The sequence below is a fragment of the Microcaecilia unicolor genome, chromosome 2 (assembly GCF_901765095.1).
Source record: "Microcaecilia unicolor chromosome 2, aMicUni1.1, whole genome shotgun sequence".
Lineage (NCBI taxonomy): Eukaryota > Metazoa > Chordata > Amphibia > Gymnophiona > Siphonopidae > Microcaecilia > Microcaecilia unicolor.
In genome coordinates this window covers 655915589-655934730 of record NC_044032.1, presented here as the reverse complement: position 1 = coordinate 655934730, position 19142 = coordinate 655915589, and the positions used below count along the sequence as shown (strand labels likewise).

The 19142-nt window shown below is 45.2% G+C and overlaps 1 long non-coding RNA gene across 1 annotated transcript in view; it reads right to left on the bottom strand.

The window, feature by feature from the left end:
* The window catches only part of LOC115461743, a 30227-nt gene extending 11370 nt beyond the window's left edge, over positions 1–18857 (bottom strand). The window contains exons 1-2 of the long non-coding RNA XR_003940754.1: positions 18741–18857; positions 2053–2107 (exon numbers count right to left, since the gene is read on the bottom strand). This is a non-coding gene — a long non-coding RNA (uncharacterized LOC115461743). The remainder of the gene's footprint in view (positions 1–2052; positions 2108–18740) is intronic.
* Between the last annotated feature and the right edge of the window lie 285 nt (positions 18858–19142).

Here is a 19142-nt window from a genome sequence, read left to right as displayed (position 1 = left end):
AAGCAAACAGGAACTGCAACCTCAGCCACACACACCTCACAGAACTTCTACCTGCAGGGAGCTTGGCAATTTTCAATTAACCCATTCCCCCAAAATGAGAGCAAAGTTAATATTTTAAAGTATGATATCCAGTTCAGTGTTCTCTCCAGGACCTTCTGAATGGGTGTGCTGTATTTCCTCATCCCCCACTTGCTACGAGTTCATGCTACCTGAGTCTGCATTTTTAAAGGACCATTCTGGTGTTATGGTGTCGATTACTCAGGCCCAGAGCACTACCGGTCTCATGTACAGAGAAGGCACACTTCTCCTAACAGCTTGTCCCAGCTTGCTCAGTCAACGCCACCTTTCTGGAGTAACAAATCTAGCAGCTCTGCAGCTGCACAGTCTGTCTTTCATAGGCTCTTGCCCATTCCACACGGATACTAAGGTTTCTTGTTTAGCGTCAACTGCTCCGTTAAGAAGGAAAGGACTTTTCAAGGAACACAAACTTTATTGCCAACCTGACAACATATTTTATAAAACCTCTGAAAACCAAATGTATTGCCAAGGTTGAAAAATGAATGTTTAGAAAGTTTACTTTCCTTGAAACGTGATTTATTGCAGATAACACCAACAAGCCAGGGTTATTCCATCTGGTAAGTGTGAAGCTCACATTTAATTGTGGGATACATAGCCGTCCAGCCCACGGTGCTTATATGCACTTAATAAACCACTGCATTTTCTGGACTTGTGTTTTCCACTCCTAGGGGAATTCTAAACAACATTTTCAAAGCACATAGACTTACGAAGTTACAAAGCACCTCAACGTGCTCAAGAAACAGGGAGGGAGTAAGCAGTGGTGGATAATCAGACCAGTGTGAAGGGGAGAAGGGCCGGAGGAGTCAGGACATACGAGTTACATGTTTGGGGGAGAGAGCTGGGGACAAGAGCGCATATGGGGGAACGGGGATGACCTAGAGGAAACTGAGAACTGGGGGAGAGGGAGAAAGATAGGGGGAAATGACTTGAATGTGCGTGTGTATGGACAGAGTGAATCATCTTGGCTAGGGCTTCTCCATTTCACGTATTTTAGTAATTTGTGTAACCCAAGAGAAACTGCAGGTTGTCACAAGAATTCGGCACTGTATGCAGCTCAGAGTGGGTTGATGAAATAAAAAGCCATGGCTGTGCTTTATTATTACTGGGGGCAAATCTGCACCAGAAACTGTGTCTAAGAACGGTTTACAAGTTTAAAATAATTACTACTCGGAAGCAGCAGTTTGCTGTATTCTTCTGACCAGTATGGAAAGAACGATTTTGCAGCAATGTGAAATACTGTGGGCAGACTTCCCCCAGGAGCAGTTTTATCATCTCTACTTAAATGTTTCTACAACTAAAAGGTTAACATATAAGAAAGTTCTGAAACATCAAACATATAAACGGCGAGTGACCGAACTCACTCGCAAATGCGCAGTAAAGACCCTCTCTGTCCCGCCCCCGCGTCAATACGTGATGACGGGGGCGGGACAGAGAGGGTCTCTACTGCGCAAGGAGAGGGACGAAACCGCCGTCGCTACCGCTCCCCCTCCCCCCCGGTCGCCGCCACCACTCCCCCCACCCGGAGTCGCCGCCGCCACCCACCCTCCACCCGGGCTCTCGCTCCGCTATAGAAACAGCGTCAACGCAGCACACAGCTCAGCTGAGCTGCCGTCGGCCTTCCTTCCCTGCCTGTGTCCCGGACACAGGCAGAGAAGGAAGGGGGCTCATCTGAGCTGTGTGCTGCGTCCCCGCGCTGTTTCAATAGCGAAGCGAGGGCCCGGCCCGGGTGGAGGGGTGCCGGTGACTCCGGGGGGGGGGGGGGCGTAGCAGTCACCTCGGAGGGGCAGCGGCGAGCTCGGCGGTGGGGGGGGGGGGAGAAGGGGCCTTTCAACCCCCCCCCTCCCTATACGAGCCCATTTTTACGGGCTCAACGGCTAGTCTGAAAATATTTTAAGATGAGCAAGGCTCCCCTGAAGGTTCATTTTCACATTTTAATACAGACTGTTCTTTCTGAATACATGCAGGTCTTCTTACCGTATCTTTTCTTGCCATAGATGAGGCCAAGCAACAATGCTGAGTATCTGGTAACCTGTTAAGGATAAAACAGCATAATTTAAAGCAGGAAACACGTGACTGGAAAGTAGAGAATCAATTCACATCAGTGGTTCCCAAGCCCATCAGCTGGGTCAGTTGACAAACCAGCAGCCCACACTTTCCTGAACAGCATTGTTCATGCTGGCTGAGGATATTATATTCTTGCTGTTGCCACCATCGTTCTGCTCCCTTCCCTACCGACGTATCACCAGCACCAGGCCAGAAATGCAAGTCTGTAGTTGGACCTGCGCCTTCTCCCCTGATCACAGCCACTACCGTTTCTATTTTGGTTGCAGGTCTCCCCCTTGCCTCATGACCGCAAACAACCTACTGCCAACAGAGTGGGCGACTTTGAAAAGGGAACAGAGAATGAAGGTGAAAGAGGAGAAAGGAAGGGGATAAGGCTTAGAGAAGATGAACTCCAGGGGTTGAGCAATAGCAAGATGGAGGTATAGCCAAAGAAGACTTAAGAAAAGGTGAGGAGGAGATGAGCTGGGGGTGGACAGAGAAAAAGAGATGAGCATGAGTTATGAGATGGGGGCTGAGACACAGTGAGCCAGGGAACAGAAGAGAGGAACCATAGAAACATGATGGCAGATAAAGGCCACATGACCCATCCAGTCTGCCCATCCTCTGTAACCCCTAATTCTTCCTGTTCCTAAGCGATCCCACATGCTTATCCCATGAACAGTCCTCGACTCCACCACCTCCACCGGGAGGTCATTCCATGCTTCCACCACCCTTTCTGTGAAATAATACTGCCTTAGGTTACTCCTAAGCCTATTCCCTCTTAACTTTGTCATATTCCCCCTCATTCCAGAGCTCTCCTTCATTTGAAAAAGTCTCTCTTCCTGTACATAAATGCCCTTGAGATATTTAAATGTCTCTATCATGTCTCCTCTCTCCCAGCGTATACATGTTGAGATTCATAAGCCTGTCCCTATAATTTCTGCATTCAAGACCGCTTACTAATTTCATAGCCGCCCTCTGGACCGACTCCATCCTGTTCATATATTTCCGTAGGTGTGGTCTCCAGAACCAGTAGCAGAAAGAGAGGGAATGAGAACTGGGGATGTAAGAAAAAGTTGGAAAAGCGTGATTGGGATGGAGGCAGGTGAGAAAGAGGGAATAACTGGCAGTTAAACCCGAGGAACTGAGAGGATGTTATTTAGGGAAGATGCTAAGCAAGAAGTAAGGCCGCCAGCAGTATCCTATCATCATTGTCTGGCGTCATGAGAATCATCATGTGCAAAAATTGGGTCAAAATGAGTATAAGTCAGGGATACCTTGATTTACATGATAACCACTTTCTACTAGTGTCACTCCCCGCCTGGACCATGTGGATACAGTGCCATCTGCTGGAGACAAACTAGCAGTTTACAAGGACTTCTGGCTCCTCTACCTAAGAACATAAGCGTTGCCATACTGGGACAGACCGAAGGTCCATCAAGCCATCAGTGGAGTACCCACTGTTGGAAACAGGATACTGGGCTTGATGGACCTTCGGTCTGTATATGGCAACGCTTATGTACCTCCTATCCCATGACTCTCCAATTTCCTCTGGAGTCTTTCATGAGGTACTTTGTTTTTTCCTGTCATCACTTCAAGAATCAATCGTATTCATATATTAAGAATTTGCCAATCACAAGGAACAAAAGATGAGCTTGCCCCAGACTGGGGCAAGACCCACCAAAATAAGGTGTAAGGTAAATAACTTCAATTCTGCTACATCATAGCCCACAGTGGACCACAATAGCCACCATAAGGAGTTTAATCAAAGGTGTCCAAAAGCTACATCTGCACATCTCCATACTTAGTGAAGGTACACACCGACTTCCAGATAGACCTGCTCTCAAAATGCTCCTCACGAATCCAGGCATCTGATAATTACATGCCTTCTACAGACAGAAGCCTAGGAAAGAGTAGAGCTGCCTCTGTGTGGCCTGCAAGAATAAAAATCTGCTCTGACTTGCCAAAAATCAGGATGCTGTGTGCAGAGAGAACTTCAAACAGCTGTTGATATCAAGCACAGTAAGTCCCTTTCCAATTCTGCTCTAAGACCTAGATACAAAGTTAGAAGAACCGTTTCCAGCTTCAGATAAAAGACCAAACTGACTCTTTGAAAGAAAATTAAAGTTAGTCCAAATAGCATGTATTTGGGGAAAAACTGAGACAAGGCCTTTAGCTCACTGATCTTCCTGACCCAATTGCCAACCACCACACACACACAGTTCAGGAGCAGTGAGGAGCTTTTCACGTGTGCTCTCAAAAGCTTAAAGAATGATCCAGAAATTGGCAACTAAAATTTAATGCTAGAAAATGAAGGTCACGCACTTGGGCTGCAAAAATCCAAGGGAGTGGTATAGTACAGGGGTGAAGTTGTATGAAAAAAGAGCAAGAGTTGGGGGTATCTGTGGCCAAACTGGTAGAAATGGCGATGGTCAAAGCCAGAAGGATGAATAAGGAGAGGGATGACCAGCAGGAAAAAAAAAGAGGTGATGGAGCCCTTGTATAAGTCTCTGGTGAGGCCCCATTTAGAGTACTGTGTGCAATTCTGGAGACTGCACCTACAGAAAGATACAAACACAGGATGGAGTTGGTCTAGAGGGCGGCTACCAAACTGGTAAACGGTCTTGATCATAAAACATATGGGGGCAGGCTTATGGACCTCGCTACGTCTCGCATTCAACAGGGAGCGAGCCCGACGTGCCAAGCAGGAAGGGGAGTGCGGAGACCGGAGCGAGGGAGAGAGAGAGAGAGACCCGCGCCTCCCAGGGCTGCCACTATGCCTCTGCTCCAGCGCCCGGTCGCTAACCGGAGCACAACCCCGGGCTCCGCTGCACCTCAGTTCCAGAAGAGAGTCCAGCATTTCACTGATCCTGGGCCACCAAGCGAGATCAGACCCCAGACACCAAAGAACAAAGTCCCATCCCCCTCCAACTATCAGAACACAGCCTACAGGAAAGCACAAGGGCAGAAACCAAAATGGACACCACCAAACTACTCCTAAGAACCTTCTCCCTAACACTGATCCACTCAACACTAACCAGCCCAATCGCAGAAAGTAACATTATACCCACACTGTGCAATCATCAAAGACCACTCGATACACCACACCCCATCAAACCAACAACTCAAATAAAGGAAGAACAATAACACGCGTTCAATTACAACAGAAGGGGAAAAATGACCCAAGCAAACTCACTTCAACAAAAAAGATGACAACTACTAAAAATCCACACTATATCAAACAGTTGATCCATTCCAAATGTTGAATAAAGCATAAAAATGTTGAATAAAAGCATAAAAAAAAATAGAAGTGGAATGCTTCAAAAAAACATGCAGAGCTAGCTGTTTCAACACTAAAACCTCCTGGGACATGATGGGGCCCACATTAGCCAAAGGCATGGCTCCAGAAAGTCTGGCAAGAAAGGGGGGCCGATAAGGGAAAACAGATGTAGCATGTTCTGCCCATGATTAACAGCTTTGTGGTATTCAGAGACTTGCACAGGAATGTTGTATGAGAGAATTGGTCAGATGCCAAAGAAGGACGGTATAAAAACAGAGTGAAACAAAGAGGTATTAAGCATTTCGATTTACCTTGAGCATTCTAATTTCTTTGTCTGTCTATAGCATTCTGATTTCTTTGCTTTACATTGCTTTGTTTTGATCATTCATTCTGGCTTGTATATTGTTTATCAAGAAATGCTTCCTGCAATAGCCCATTGAGCTATGCAGAAAAATTGTAAATACACTGTTTATATTAAATATCGTCTAGCCTTCTCTACAAAAGTGGCGGCATCCTTTTCTTCACAAACATTCCAAGTGGGTTACATCAACACCAGATCTGCTGTTAATAAAACAGCTATACTAACAGACTGGATCACATCAGATAACCTTGACCTACTCTTCATTAATAAAACCTGGATCCATGATCAAAAAGACCCCATAACCCTAGACCTGTGTCCGCCAGGTTACAAAATCACACACTGGACTAGAAAAGGAAAAAGAGGCGGAGGCATAGCACTAATCTACCAATCCCACTTTACCATCGAAACCACTGCCGAATCCGTAATGCCCCAACTTGAAATTGCATCCATCAGAATCAACAATAAAACCCTACAGGATCACCTGAACTGTGTCCTGTACTACAGACCTCCAGGCAACTGGAATGAAGGCCAGACTAAATTCATGGACTTCATCTCAAACGTACACGTAACCAACTCAAATATACTAGTATTAGGGGACACCTTCACTTAGAAGACCCAAACTCAACCAACGCATGAGATTGCAAGGAATTCCTCCGCCTATGGGATCTTAAATGGCCACAATTGCAAGCAATCCACGCCAAAGGGCACACACTCGACCTCATCTCATACAAGCTTTCAACAGACCAGAATTTCATAACAACAGATGTCAAATGGACAGAAACACCCTGGACCGACCACTACAAACTAAACCTGTCCCTACACTGGAGGAAGAAGGGTTCACAATAAACACAAGAACACTCACCCTACAGCACAAGAGGACAAATAGACGTGAAGACATTTTGGCAACTGATGTACGACAACGATTGGTCAGCACAAACAGACTCCACATACTACCTCACAGAATGGGACAAGAGATGTAAAAGCATACTTGACAAAATTGCACCCTTACAAACAAGAACCTCAGGCAGTCATAACACAATACCATGGTTCAACAATGAACTGAAAAGATTAACAACACACACCAGGAAACTTGAACGAGCATGGAGAAAAACAAAAGATGAAAACAAACTCAACACATGGAAACAACTACAGAGAAAATACAAATACGCAATAAGGCAGACCAAAACTAAAATAGGGACAGATTACAAAGACACAAAGAAACTATACCGACTTGTGAACAAACTCCTAGACACCAACCAGGTTACCACAACGAAGACAGACACCCCATTGGCAGATGACCTTGCTAATTATTTCAACAACAAAATGACAAACCTACGCAATACAGTACCTCAAACCACCATGGACATCGATCACTTCCTTAATGAGTTGGACCCCACGGGAGCATACCCGGCTGACTGGATTTGGCTAAACTTTGACCGCCTCACCGTCGAAACAGTTACACAGGCGATTAACAGGTTCTCCAACACACACTGCAAGCTAGACACTTGCCCCAGCTACCTAATGAAGTCTGCCCCTGACCGCTTCATAGAAAACCTCACATCCCACCTAAATTCCATGCTTCAGCAAGGCCGCTTCCCCAAGGAAAATGGAAATATCCTACTCACCCTGATACCAAAGACACCAAGAAAAAAATAAATGAAATCACTAATTACCGACCAGTAGCATCGATCTCGCTAGTAACCAAACTGATGGAAAGCATGGTAACTAAACAACGTACAGACTACATATACAAATTCTCTATACTACACGAATCTCAATCAGGTTTTTGCCCCATCCACAGCACTGAAACAGTACTACTCACTCTCCTAGCCAAATTCAAGCAGGAAAAAGCAACAGGCAAAAACATCCTTCTCCTCCAATTTGACATGTCTAGTGCATTCGACATGGTAAATCATAATATATTAATAAGACTATTAGATTATTTCGGAATTGGTGGAAACATACTTAACTGGATTAAGGGCTTCCTAACTACAAGAACCTACCAAGTAAAGTCAAACTCGAGCATATCATCACCGTGGAAAGCAGGCTGTGGAGTTCCACAAGGATCACCACTATCACCAGTCCTCTTCTACCTAATGATGACTCCACTAGCCAATTCCTTATCCACTCTAGGCCTCAACCCATTCATATATGCAGACGATGTCATAATATTCATCCTGTACAAATCCAAACTGTCTGATATCACCAAACGAAATCAACCTCAGCTTAAATACTATAGACTCATGGGCAAATACATTTCAGCTAAAACTCAATAACGAAAAAACACATTGCCTCATCCTCTCATTCCAATACAGTGCGGACAACCCTGCAACTATCAACAGCCCAGCACTTCCTATCTCAGACAGCCTGAAAATCCTTGGCATTACAATAGACAGTAACCTAAAGCTAGAAAGCCAAGTGGCATCCACAACAAAGAAAATGTTCCACTCAATGTGGAAACAATTCTTCCCTTGGGATACATTTCGCAACCTGGTACAATCCATGGTATTCAGTCACTTAGATTACTGCAATGGAATCTAAGCGGGATGCAAAGAACAGACCCTAAAGAGGCTTCAGACCGCCCAGAACACGGCAGCTAGGCTTATATTTGGAAAAACACGATATGAAAGCGCAAAACCCCGCTGCGAAACACTACACTGGCTCCCTATCAAAGAACGCATTACCTTCAAAATCCGCACCATGGTCCACAAAATAATCTATGGTGAAGCCCCTGGATACATGGCAGACTTGATCGACTTACCAACTAGAAACATCAAAATCAACTTGAACATACCTAAATCTACACTACCCCAAGCTGCAAAGGCCTCAAATACAAATCAAGTTACGCATCCAGCTTCTCCTATATAAGCACACAACTCTGGAGCACATTACCAAAAGCCTTGAAAACGACGTACGACCACCTTATCTTCTGGAAATTACTAAAAACTAACCTATTCAAAAAGGCATACTCCATTGATCCAAACTAAATACCCGATCTCTGCGACACATCAAAATTAAAGTACGTAATGGTCATAATCCAACTCCTCTCTGCACATTTCCCAAACCGTGGCTGCGCCACACGAACTTTATCTTACCACAATATCACCTTGTATTTGTTCATCGGTGCCGGCAAATGCCTCCCGGTACTATGTAAACCACATTGAGCCTACAAATATGTGGGAAAATGTAACAAATAAATAAATGTATGTGCTGGAAGAAAGGCGGGAGAGGGGGGACATGATAGAGACATTTAAATATCTCTGTGGCATTCAAATGAAGGAAACCTAATACTTTTTTTTTTTTTACAGAAAAGGTGGTGAATATGTGGAATAGCCTCCCGGAGGAGGTGGTGGAGACAAGGCCTGTGTCTGAATTCAAGAAAGCATGGGACAGGCATGGGGGGGGGGGGGGGATCTCTTTGGAAGAGTAGTGGAGGGTGCAGATGTGCCATTTGGCCTTTATCCACAGTCATGTTTCTAAAAGCTAGGAAGATAAGGGCTTCATTCCCTCTAGCCTAGAAAAGCCTTAAAGAAACAAATTAGATCCTAAACAGAAGCTTGATCCTCTCATTTATTTAAAAAACTTTTATTCCGCACTATCATCAGTGTTCTAGGCAAATTCCATCATCTACATACATAATAATCACATTCCACACAACAGTACAAAACTCACTCCAACACAAATCACAGCACCCTCCTTTTTCATCAAACTCATTTCCATTCCACAGAACCTCATACACAGACCTCCCCATATTTTATATATTTAGATTTTGCTCACACCTTTTTCAGCAGTAGCTCAAGGTGAGTTACATTCAGGTACTCTGGATATTTCTCTGTCCCAGGAGGGCTCACAATCTAAGTTTGTGCCTGAGGCAATGGAGGGTTAAGTGACTTTGCCCAAGGTCACAAGGAGCAGCAGTGGGATTTGAACCTACATCCTATGCATCCCTCCCATCTTTACACTCCTTCATAAGCCTGTATGAACAAATACAGTTTTAAAACTTTTTTAAATCCTCTAGATCCTGGAATTCTCTCAATTTCAAAGGAAATTTATTCCAGGCTTGTGGCCCAGCAATACAAAAAACTTAGTTTTGAAACTCTTCCAATTTAAGAATATACGATGCTGGTACTTCAAGTAAAAATGTATTCATAGACTGCAAAGATCCACTTGGCTGATAAATATGAAGTTTAGCAGCCAATATAGAAGATTTGTTAACACTTTAAAAATTAAATATAGAATTTTAAAATCTTATTCAAACGGTAACCAATGTAATTTTTTTTAAGTGCTGGGGAAATATGCTCATACTGATTGCATCCTTCTAAGACTCTTGCTACTGCATTCTGAGCCACCTGTAATGCTCCGAGCTGGCTCCTTCAAATACCCAATGGCAACCCACTGCAGTAGTCAAAACATAGTGAAATTATACTCCTTACCACCAAACAAAAACTCTCTTTATTTAACAGACCTTTCAATCCTCTAATAATCCTCAATTTAAAAAATACATCTCTGATCACTTTCTGCACATTAAATTTCACTGACATAGTCATATCCATAATTACTCCTAAATTACGCGTTTTAGTAACAATAGAAATTGTCTCTCTGAAATTCAAAAGTTTCAGGCACGTCACTACAAAGGTAACCGAGATCAGAATCGGCTAGAAGCTGAACTAAGAATTCATCTTTAGGCCCTTCCTTAAGCTAGAGATACTAAGAAATGCCCCTTTCATGGTGCACAATTACTACTACTACTACTACTACTACTACTATTTGAAATTTCTAGAGCGCTACAAAGTGTACGCAGCGCTGTACAAACACAGAAGAAAGACAGTCCCCTGATATCTCACCTTGCATCCAAACCAAAGTTTCAGCGTGCTTGTCTGACATTGCTGCCTGGATGTCTCAACGCCACCTGAAATTAAATATGACCAAAACCGAGCTTCTCATTTTCCCCCCCAAGGGTATGGAGTCCAGGTGTGCGGATGTTATAATGCCGTTGTATCGCTCCATGGTGCGACCGCACCTGGAGTATTGTGTTCAGTACTGGTCTCCGTATCTCAAAAAAGATATAGTAGAATTGGAAAAGGTACAGCGAAGGGCGACGAAAATGATAGTGGGGATGGGACGACTTTCCTATGAAGAGAGGCTGAGAAGGCTAGGGCTTTTCAGCTTGGAGAAGAGACGGCTGAGGGGAGATATGATAGAAGTGTATAAAATAATGAGTGGAATGGATCGGGTGGATGTGAAGCGACTGTTCACGCTATCCAAAAATACTAGGACTAGAGGGCATGAGTTGAAGCTACAGTGTGGTAAATTTAAAACGAATCGGAGAAAATTTTTCTTCACCCAACGTGTAATTAGACTCTGGAATTCGTTGCCGGAGAACGTGGTACGGGCGGTTAGCTTGACGGAGTTTAAAAAGGGGTTAGATAGATTCCTAAAGGACAAGTCCATAGACCGCTATTAAATGGACTTGGAAAAATTCCGCATTTTTAGGTATAACTTGTCTGGAATGTTTTTACGTTTGGGGAGCGTGCCAGGTGCCCTTGACCTGGATTGGCCACTGTCGGTGACAGGATGCTGGGCTAGATGGACCTTTGGTCTTTCCCAGTATGGCACTACTTATGTACTTATGTACCTCCCCGCTCCCCCCGTTTTCTATTTCTGTTGATGGCTCTCTCATTCTCCCTGTCTCCTCAGCTCGAAACCTTGGGGTCATCTTTGACTCTTCTCTCTCCTTCTCTGCTCATATCCAGCAGACCGCCAAGACCTGTCGTTTCTTTCTTTACAACATCCGTAAAATCTGCCCCTTTCTTTCCGAGCACTCTACCAAAACCCTCATCCACACCCTTGTCACCTCTCGTTTAGACTACTGCAATCTGCTTCTTGCTGGCCTCCCACTTAGTCACCTCTCCCCTCTCCAGTCGGTTCAAAACTCTGCTGCCCGTCTCTTCTTCCGCCAGGGTCGCTTTACTCATACTACCCCTCTCCTCAAGACCCTTCACTGGCTCCCTATCCGTTTTCGCATCCTGTTCAAACTTCTTCTACTAACCTATAAATGTATTCACTCTGCTGCTCCCCAGTATCTCTCCACACTCGTCCTTCCCTACACCCCTTCCCGTGCACTCCGCTCCATGGATAAATCCTTCTTATCTGTTCCCTTCTCCACTACTGCCAACTCCAGACTTCGCGCCTTCTGTCTCGCTGCACCCTACGCCTGGAATAAACTTCCTGAGCCCCTACTTCTTGCCCCATCCTTGGCCACCTTTAAATCTAGACTGAAAGCCCACCTCTTTAACATTGCTTTTGACTCATAACCACTTGTAACCACTCGCCTCCACCTACCCTCCTCTCTTCCTTCCCATTCACATTAATTGATTTGATTTACTTACTTTATTTTTTTGTCTATTAGATTGTAAGCTCTTTGAGCAGGGACTGTCTTTCTTCTATGTTTGTACAGCGCTGCGTATGCCTTGTAGCGCTATAGAAATGCTAAATAGTAGTAGTAGTAGTAGTAGTACAATCTAATAGACAAAAAGTAAAGCGTTTAAATTTAAAATATTTAAGCAGTCAAGCACAAGAGAAGTCACAGAAGGACTGAAGATGTTGAAGGGTGGTCAGTGTGATTACCCAATTTTCTCTCGTCATTCCCAAGAACCACCCATAAGCAAGAAGTGACCACTGCCAAGTGTACTGCTAAGACGTTGCACAGGTCAGCAGCCCAATCCTCCTGGCTTGCACATACAGTCTACTGTAGCTCTCCCCTGCGTAATGTCTTTGATCAACTCTATACCTCTTAAGTGACTGAACAGTACCATGGATTTCAAAGGAAGGCAACTGTTTATGTTGTCCGTTATCCACCCCCTATGCTCTGACAGAGTGACAGGAGCAGAAGAGCAGCGTTTTGGATTCAGAACAAACTAGAAAGCCTACAGTCCACCAGAACCCTGAAAGTGAAAACTCAAGCTTTACTAGAATAAGGTGCCAATGCTGACGTGCTGCACCACCACCCCCAAGGCAGACCACTGCTCATTTCTTAGTTCTCTCTCTCTTCATTCCTAAAACCATATCCCTTCCCGCCCCCTCCCTCCCATTTTTCCCTTCAGCTTGTCTCTTCCCTTCTTTTTCTCCTTAAACCAATCCACCTCCCTCTTCCCCATTCCCTTTCTTTTGGAGTAAAGCGGACAGATGTGAAGCGTTTGTTTACACTTTCAAACAACAACAGAACCAGGGGACACAAGATGAAGCTAGAATATGGTAGATTTAAAACAAACAGGAGAAAGTTTTTCTTTACTCAGAATGTGGTTGGACTCTGGAACTTGTTGCTGGAGAATGTAGTGACAACAGCCGGCCTTACGGAGTTTAAAAGGGGGTTTGGACAGATTCCTGAGGGAAAAGTCCATTGAACATTATTATTTTTTTTTTTTTTTTTGCGGGGGGGGGGGGGGTTGCTGGGTTCTTGAAGCCTGGATTGGCCGCTGTCAGAGACAGGATGCTGGGCTTGATGGGCCATTGATCTTTTCCCAGTATGGCAGTGCTTATGTTCCTTTGGCCTCTTTCCTTTCTATTCCTTTCAGCAGTCCAGCTTCTCTCTTTCCCTCATTGCCTAGCATCTCCTCTCCATGGTTAAGCTGATGTTGTAAGCCACAGTGGCCTCTCTTTAAGGGATTTCTCCCAGGCAGTGTTGGTATTAGCCACTTCAGGTAACACCAGGAATGACCTCTATTAGCTAATCCAGCCACTGGGAAGTTTTCCAGGCCACATTATCTAATTCAGTTTATACCCAACCACTTCTAACAGATTACAAACAAAATTCAAAATGAAATAAAAGATGCACTCTAAAACCCCAACCACCCAACCAATACAATAAAACCACAACCAGACCGTGGGTGAGCAACCATGGTCCTCGAGAGCAGCAACCCAATCAGATTTTCAAGATTTCCGCAATGAATACTGATTTCACTGTATGCAAATAGATCTCATGCATATTCATGCATGGGCGGGAATGAATGTGGTACGAGTATAGAGATACAAGCACAAATAGAGCAATAAGTATATAGAAAAACAATAAAAGGAGAGTAAAGATTCTATTATGCAGTCACGCATTTAATGTTATAATACTTAAGTGCCTGGTGTGAAAGGTATTGATCTCATCACAAGAATTTAATGCATATTCATTGTGGACATCCTGAAAATTCGACTGATTTGTGGCCCTCAAAGACCGTGGTTATCCACACCTTAACTAGACCATCCAAACAACAGCCTCAGCCAAACCTGCACACATAAGCCTTCAGCAATTTCCAAAACTGCAAAGGCTCAACTTCAATTCTCAGCTCTGGAGGAAGCTCATTCCAAGAAAGCAAAGTCACCACAGAAAAGGCTCGATTGCAAACGTAACACCTTTACCGAATGAACCCTTAGGAAATTTGCTTTCTGGGACCACAGTTCATATCCTGGGACAGAAGGCTCCAGGTTGCTCTACAAGTCAATGTCAACAATTTAAGCTTAATCCTGAACTGGACTGGGAGCCAGTAAAGCTGTTTCAGATCTTCTAATTTCCAAAACTGTAGCCGCTGCATTTTCTACCAACTGCAAGGTAAAATACATTACTTAATGGTTAACCTCTGGAACGGCAGTTAGTGTATCTGGGTTTTAAAACGATCTGGACACGTTCCTGGAAGAAAAGCCCTTAATCTGTTATTGAGATGGACATGGGGGAAGCCACTGCTTGCCCAGGCATTGGTAGCCTGGAATGTTGGCAATATTTGGGTTTCTGCCTGGTACTTGGTAAAACCTGGCTTGGCCACTGCAGGACATTGGGCTTGAGGGATCTTTGATCCGACGTAATATGGCTTTTCTTATGTGCAGTAGACCGAGAATCAGGGATATGTGGGTTCAAATTCCAGAGCTGGTTCTTGTGTTTTAACCCACAAACCTGAGACAGGAAGATTGCTACGTAAATATGAGGGTCCGGGAGAATAATCTTCAGTGTTGAATACATCTACTACTACTACTATTTAACATTTCTAGAGCACTACCAGGGTTATGCAGCGCTGTACAAAAAAACAAAGAAGGACAGTCCATGCTCAAAGAAGCTTACAATCTAAAGGACAAGGAGTGCAGACAATCAAAAACTGGAACAGTTTAGATTACCTGGGTAGAGGTATAATGGTTAGGTTCCAAAAGCGACATTGAAGAGGTGGGCTTTGAGTAGGGATTTGAAGATGGATAGGGAGGGTGCTTGGCGTATGGTCCCGGGGAGTTTATTCCAGGCATAGGGTGAGGCGAGGCAGAAAGGGCGGAGCCTGGAGTTGGTGGTGGTGGAGAAGGGTACTGAGAGGAGGGATTTGCCCTGTGATCGGAGGTTACGGGTAGGGGCGTAAGGGGAGATGAGGGTTGAGAGGTAGTGAGGGGCTGCAGATTGAGTGCATTTGTAGGTTAATAAGAAAAGCTTGAATTGTATGCGGTACCTGATTGGAAGCTAGTGAAGTGACTTGAGGAGGGGGGTGATATGAGCATATCGATTTTGGCGGAAGGTAAGACGCGCAGCCGAGTTCTGAACAGATTGAAGGGGGGATAGATGGTTAAGTGGGAGGCCAGTCTTCTTTTAAAAACAACTTTTTTTGGTGGATATATGTAAAACGTCCCTATCTAAACAACTGGGCAAAGAGAAAAAAAATGTACTTTTAAAGGTGTTTTTAATTGAATCTGGGAGGATCTGTCTTTTACCTTTTGCCGGATACTGGGCTTGATGGACCTTTGGTCTGACCCCAATATGGCTATTTGAATCAGGGATGTGTGGGTTCAAATTCCAGAGCTGGTTCTTGTGTTTCAACTACCTAGTGGGTGTGAATGCACCTGACCCGAGATTCCCACCTGGAGTTTGGGGGGGGGGGGGGGGGGAGCAGAAAAAGACGTCTTTGCACTTCGGTGGGGAACCTCTCCTAATACTACTACTACTAACTTTTCCCTCGGGGCACCCTATGCCTGGAATAAACTTCCTGAGCCTGTATGTTTAGCTCCATCTCTACCTATTTTCAAATCTATGCTGAAAATCCACCTTTTCACCACTGCTTTTGGCTCCTAGCTACTACTCAATTGCACCCCCTTGTTCCTTCTCACCCAGTACTCCCCTCACCCTTAATTGTCTTTTCTGTCTGTATTACTTTTAGATTGTTAAGCTCTATTGAGCAGGGACTGTCTCTCTATGTCAGGTGTTCAGCGCTGCGTGCGTCTGGTAGCGCTATACAAATGCTAATAATAATATTTAGCATTTCTATAGCGCTTCTCCTTCTTGCCTACAAATGCACTCAGTCTGCTGCCCCTCAGTACCTCTCTACCCTCATCTCCCCTTACGTTCCCCCCTCCTCTCATTACCCTTCTCCACCACCGCCAACTCCAGGCTCTGCTCATTCTGCCTCGCCTCACCCTATGCTTGGAACAACCTTCCTGAGCCCTTACGCCAAGCCCCCTCCCTGCCCGTCCTCAAGTCTTTGCTTAAAGCCCACCTCTTCAATGCTGCGTTCGGCACCTAACCCTTACCGTTCAGTGAATCCAGACTGCCCCAATTTGACTGCCCCTATCGGACCGACTGTTCACTTGTCTATTAGATTGTAAGCTCTTTGAGCAGGGACTGTCTCTCTTTGTTAAATTGTACAGCGCTGCGTAACTCTAGTAGCGCTCTAGAAATGTTAAGTAGTAGTAGTAGAATGTTGCTACTATTTGTAGATTCTACATGGAATGTTGCTGGTATTCTACCCTCATCTCCCCTTACGTTCCCGCCCATAACCTCCGTTCACAGGATAAATCCCTCCTCTCAGTACCCTTCTCCACCACCGCCAACTCCAGGCTGCGCTCATTCTGCCTCGCCTCACCCTATGCTTGGAACAACCTTCCTGAGCCCTTACGCCAAGCCCCCTCCCTGCCCATCCTCAAGTCTTTGCTTAAAGCCCACCTCTTCAATGCTGCGTTTGGCACCTAACCCTTACCGTTCAGTGGATCCAGACTGCCCCAATTTGACTGCCCCTATCGGACTGACCGTTCACTTGTCTATTAGATTGTAAGCTCTTTGAGCAGGGACTGTCTCTCTTTGTTAAATTGTACAGCACTGCGTAACCCTAGTAGCGCTCTAGAAATGTTAAGCAGTAGTAGCAGTAGCTACAAGGCGTATGCAGCACTGCACAAACATAGAAGAAAGATAGTCCCTGCTCAAAGAGCTTACAATCTAATAGACAAAAACTAAAGTAAGCAAATCAAATCAATTAATGTGTACAGGAAGGTGGAGGCGAGTGGTTATGAGTCAAAAGCAATGTTAAAGAGGTGGGCTTTCAGTCTAGATTTAAAGGTGGCCAAGGATGGGGCAAGACGTAGGGGCTCAGGAAGTTTATTCCAGCGTAGGGTGCAGCGAGACAGAAGGCGCGAAGTCTGGAGTTGGCAGTAGTGGAGGAGGGAACAGATAAGAAGGATTTATCCATGGAGCGGAGTGCACGGGAAGGGGTGTAGGGAAGGACGAGTGTGGAGAGATACTACTACTACTACTATTTAGCATGTCTATAGCGCTACAAGGCGTAGGCAGCGCTGCACAAACATAGAAGAAAGACAGTCCCTGCTCAAAGAGCTATGTAATAAAAGTGAGCCAAGTATAGGACAATCAAACCATTGTGACATCACTGATGAGGTTGGCTCTTATTGGTGGCCTGAGGCATTATGACATCACAATATTAGCTCTGGTTACAAGAGACTACTACTACTACTATTTAGCATTTCTATAGCGCTACAAGGCGTAGGCAGCGCTGCACAAACATAGAAGAAAGACAGTCCCTGCTCAAAGAGCTATGTAATAAAAGTGAGCCAAGTATAGGACAATCAAACCATTGTGACATCACTGATGAGGTTGGCTCTTATTGGTGGACTGAGGCATTATGACATCACAATATTAGCTCTGGTTACAAGAGACTACTACTACTACTATTTAGCATTTCTATAGCGCTACAAGGCGTACGCAGCGCTGCACAAACATAGAAGAAAGACAGTCCCTGCTCAAAGAGCTATGTAATAAAAGTGAGCCAAGTATAGGACAATCAAGCCATTGTGACATCACTGATGAGGTTGGCTCTTATTGGTGGACTGAGGCATTATGACATCACAATATTAGCTCTGGTTACAAGAGACTACTACTACTACTATTTAGCATTTCTATAGCGCTACAAAGCATACGCAGCGCTGCACAAACACAGAAGAAAGACAGTCCCTGCTCAAAGAGCTTACAATCTAATAGACAAAAATAAAGTAAGCAAATCAAATCAATTAATGTGAACGGGAAGGAAGAGAGGAGGGTAGGTGGAGGCGAGTGGTTACAAGTGGTTACGAGTCAAAAGCAATGTTAAAGAGGCGGGCTTTCAGTCTAGATTTAAAGGTGGCCAAGGATGGGGCAAGACGTAGGGGCTCAGGAAGTTTATTCCAGGCGTAGGGTGCAGCGAGACAGAAGGCGCAAAGTCTACTACTACTGGAGATTCTAGATGGAATGTTGCTACTACTACTACTACTATTTAGCATTTCTATAGCGCTACAAGGCGTACGCAGCGCTGCACAAACATAGAAGAAAGACAGTCCCTGCTCAAAGAGCTTACAATCTAATAGACAAAAAATAAAGTAAGCAAATCAAATCAATGAATGAGTAGAGGAAGGAGGAGAGGGAGGTTACAAGTGGTTAAGCAATGTTAAAGAGGTGGATCCTGCCCTTTTGCATTGTGGACTTTGATGGTCTTTCCTGAACCGTCCAGTTCCCTCTTTTGCACGTCTCTTGTGTTGGGAGACGGGGAGGGGGAGGGGGGGGGCGCGCGCGGCCCCTGGCTTAACAGCTGCTGTCGGAATGTCCGCGCGCCACCAAGGACGAAGGTCACCACCACGGGCACCCGAGGGAGGGGTCACCTTCACCGCCTCCGGGGGGGGGGGGCGACGGGGAGTCCGCGTCCGCTTTACCTTAATGAGAGGCGCCACTTCCACCGGGGGAACCATCTTCTCGCCGTCGGGTGGGCGACCAACAAGCAGCAGAAAACCGGCCGCGCAGGGGTCTGGCTGGGACGTAGCGCTACGTGGTGACGTTATAGGCGTGCGCACTGCGCACGCAAGGCTGGTGGTGGTGGTGCTCCGTCCGTGTGACGCTCTGCAGTGCACAGCGCCCTCTGTTGGACGGAGGTTGTGGAAAACAGGAGTCGCGGATGTTGCTATCTAGTGAGTCCATTACTGAAGGCAGCCAGTAGGCGGAGCTTATAGCAAAAGATGAGCAAAAATAAATGCCTGGTCCATTTGTAAAGGGTAAAGGAAATGGGACTTGATATACCGCCTTGCCTTTCTGAGGTTTTTGCAACCTCATTCAAAGTG